Source organism: Hibiscus syriacus, unplaced genomic scaffold (genome assembly GCF_006381635.1).
Source record: "Hibiscus syriacus cultivar Baekdansim isolate YM2019G1 unplaced genomic scaffold, ASM638163v2 tig00116983_pilon, whole genome shotgun sequence".
NCBI classification, from domain to species: Eukaryota; Viridiplantae; Streptophyta; class Magnoliopsida; order Malvales; family Malvaceae; genus Hibiscus; species Hibiscus syriacus.
In genome coordinates, this window is record NW_024063506.1 from 586,497 (window position 1) to 590,657 (window position 4,161).

A 4,161-nucleotide genomic window follows, 5' to 3' on the forward strand; every position below is an offset into this window, starting at 1 on the left:
ATTCACCGAGACAGAAGTAATAGGAAGATTTGGCTTTCACAAAAGAATTACTTGAAGAAAATCTTGTCACGATTTAGCATGCAAGATTATAAGTCAATTTCTACCCCTCTTCCTATTAACTTCAAATTATCCTCCAGTATGAGTCCTAGTTGTGAAGAAGAGAGGATGGAGATGTCTCGAGTACCGTATGCATCAGTAGTGTGAAGTTTAATGTTCGCTATGATATGCACAAGACCAGACATTGCACAAGCAGTGGGAGTGGTTAGTCGGTACATGGCGAATCCAGGCAAAGAGCACTGGAATACAATGAAGAGGATCCTGAGATACATCAAAGGGACCTCAAATGTTGCATTATGTTACGGAGGATCAAATTTACTTATCAATGGGTATGTTAATTCTGACTATGCAGGGATTTGGATAAAAGCAAATCTACTATAGGATATATGTTTAAAGTTGTTGGTGGAGCTATAAGCTGGGTTTCAAAATTACAGTCAGTTGTGGCTACATCCACAACAGAGGCAGAATATGTAACAGCTACACAAGCCAGTAAAGAAGCAATTTGGTTGAAGATGCTATTGGAGGAGCTTGGGCACAATCAAGAGTATGTCTCTCTATTTTGTGATAGTCAAAGCGTCTTGCATCTAGCAAGGAATCCAGCATTTCATTCAAGGACAAAGCACATACAAGTTCAGTACCATTTTATTCGTGAAAAGGTGGAAGAAGGGACAGTAGATATGCAGAAGATAAATACCAATGACAACATAGCAGATTTCATGACGAAAGAGATCAATACTGATAAATTTACTTGGTGTCGATCCTCCTGTGGCCTGTCAGAGACGTAAGCAACATGATGGTACATAGTAGAAAGAATGGTGTGAAGATATGATTGTTCCAATCAAATCTTCAAGTGGGAGATTGTAGAAAGTCAAAAATAATAAATGGGTTGGCACCGAAAATTAGGTGCATAATTTTTTATTATTTTTTATATGGTCAAATTACAAACTCTAGTCACTAAAATTTAGGGTATTTACAAGATTAAGTCCTTAAGATTTAGCTATAAATACCCTATCTCATTTAGCTTCAAAATCATCTCAAAGCATTCTAGCTTTCTTCCAATACTAGAGAGAATTTAGAGAGTTTCTTGAGAGTTATTTTCTCATTTTTATCAAGAGAGAATTATCATTGTTTTCTCCTTGGTAGATCGAGAGAAGTTGTAATTCCTATTTTCTCATAGTGAAATTCTTCTACCGTTGCCCGTGGTTTTTACCCTAAATTTTTAGGGGTTTTCCACGTAAATTGTGTCTCTTTTATCTTCATTTTTATTTTCTCAAATTATCAGTTGCGATTTTGCTCTATCCGATAGCCGTCTTACGCAACAGTGTGTTCATGAAATACCTTGGGTGACAGAGTTTTAGCATGCACGCAATTATAAGTTTGTACCAATATGCTCTATAAACACATAACCACTTTGATTTTTCTTTGATAATCAGAAACATAATGTCTAAGTGCTTAAATTTAAGGTGTTTCTGTTATATACAGAATAAAGGACTACAACTTAGTTGTCACAAAATAACTCAAGTAGTCTTTCTTATCAATCCATAACTAGCAATTCAAGTGAAAATATTTTTCATCCATATTCCAATAAGTCGGAGTCCATAAACTTGATTATCTCTTTCTTACTACACAACTGATATGTGAGCATGTAATATTTTTGTTTTTAAATGTATCATACGAATCAATTTGGTTGTTATCTAATGATTCATACCTAAATTGCTTAAATATAATCTTAATATGCTAAAATCATACGCTATGTCTGAATGCATATAAACTTGAGTATACATTAAACTCCTCACTTATTTTTGAAGCATAAGGAACCTTTAATATTTCCTTAGCTTCATAATCATCCTTAGAGAGCTAATCAAGACTAAACTTTTTTTCTTTAACAATAAAGGGTATCATTTAGTTTACTCCCACTAAACTTATAATATATACGGTTATCATCCAAATTCATCTCAAAACCAAATAAGACATTCACTTAGTTAAATTTGTTATACAATTAACGGGAGTAATACTTGAACTTGTAAATGGATTTCCTTAATTTGAATATCATTAGTTTTGTATCATTTGACTCAATTTTCTAACTGCACCATGTAAAATATTTCATCAATGTTACCATTGAGAAACAAATATCATTAGTTTGGAAATCCAACTTATGTAACTCAAAATCAAATATGAGCAATAAGTATCATAATTATCCTGAATGAGTTTTTTAATGAAACCAAAGAGAAAGTCTCTTTAAAATTAATGTCTTATTTATGAGTATATCCTTTAGATACAAGACATACTTTATACATATCAACATCACCATTTGCATCCGTCTTGATTTTAAACATCTATTTGAAACCAATAAGCTTTGCACCTTCAGGTAATGAAATAAGTTCTCAAACTTTATTATCTTTTACATAATTTATACTCTTCTTACATGACATTAATCCACTTTTGAGAGTCATAAGTTTTATGACACGATGAAAGTTGATTATATCATCTTCCATGATTTCACTGTCATCCTTATTTCTTATAAAAGCATAATAATCTAAAATAATATCTCCCTCATCTCGTGAATCTTCTTAATGACACTTATTCTTAAAAAATTTTGGATTTGTTCATCTTAAATGGAGAGTTGTTCAATATTATCTTATTGAGGTTATAGATTTACTTCTTGATTAACATGTATGAACACATAGATATCATCAAAAGTGATAATATGAATTGAATTATAATTCACTTCCCCTTCAAAAGTAATTTCTTAGACCTTATTTCTCCCTCCAAACTCAACATCCTCAAAATATTGTTATAGATTTAATCTTAAAAATATTCCTAATATGAGATCATAAAATTTAGGCTTAAGGGTCAGTGTTTCCCCCATAGTAAACCAAATTTATCAATTCCGCCCCTATCGTATTTTCGCATCAATTTAGCCCTCAAAGTTGTTTAATTGTATTATTTTATATCGTTGACCGTGTTGACTAACAGAATTGTTAGTTTCTGCTAATGTGGATGCCAATTGTTTCCTCCTCAGATAATATTGCTAACGTGTCTAGTTGATGATGTGGTAATTATTAAATAAATAAAAAATATTTTGAATATTAACTATCCTATTATTTCTCTATAATCTCCAACCCTAAAATTACTCCCCTCAAGTTTTCTCTTCTTCCTTCAATTCAATCGATGAAACCGAGTTTTATTTCACTCTTTTTTTTAGAAAGTTTGATTTTTTTTTCTATTAATTTATGAGTTCGTCTAATCTAGGTCGATGGCGAAATTCGAAAATAGCGATGTGAAATCATCATCGGGGTCGATGTTCTTTAATCGCTCATTCACGATGCACCAAAATCAGCTAAATCAGATGCCTCTAAAGTTCATCTTCTTCTCGACAACCCATCATCTCTTATTCGAGCAGCTTCCATTTCCAAAATCTATAATTCAATTGATTCCGTCAAAGGTAAAGTCAAAAGACTTTGCAATGTATTCGAAATCGCAAAATCTTCAACTGGTTCAAATGAACATTCTCCAAAGGCTGCTTTACGACCCGCGAAATCAATTGGGTATTCTTCTTTGTTTTCTTCGGGCTTCAATATCCCATCGATAGGACTATCTAGAATTGAAGATCAAATTGTTGTTTATTTTACTTGTTTACAAGGGGATTAGAAGAACTTACCAGGATTGTTACGCTGTTAGGGTGATATTAGAGGGTTTAGAATTTGGGTTGATGAACGAGATATTTCTATGGATTTAGCATATAGGAAAGAGTTGTGAAGCGTTTTGAGAAAGAATAATCCATGTTTGTCTCAGGTTTTTATGAAGGGAAAGTATGTTGGTGGTGTTGAATTGATTAAGAGCATGTTTGAAGTTGGGGAATTGGCTAAGATTCTTGATGATATCCCCAGGATACAACCTGGGCTTGTTTGTGATTGTTGTGAGGATGTCAGGTTTGTGCCTTGTGGGAATTGTAGTGGGAGTCAGAAAGTGTTCGATAAAGACGAAGGGTCGCTTAAAAGATGCTTGGAATGCAATGAAAATGGCTTGATTCGGTGCCCTGATTGCTTCTCTTAACACTTTGATTTCCTTCATATTGCTAAGGTATATTCACTAGCTCGTTCT

General features: G+C 33.0%; 1 pseudogene; it reads left to right on the forward strand.

The window, feature by feature from the left end:
* The first annotated feature begins 273 nt into the window (after positions 1-273).
* LOC120192910 lies at positions 274-4,161 on the forward strand (annotated as a pseudogene).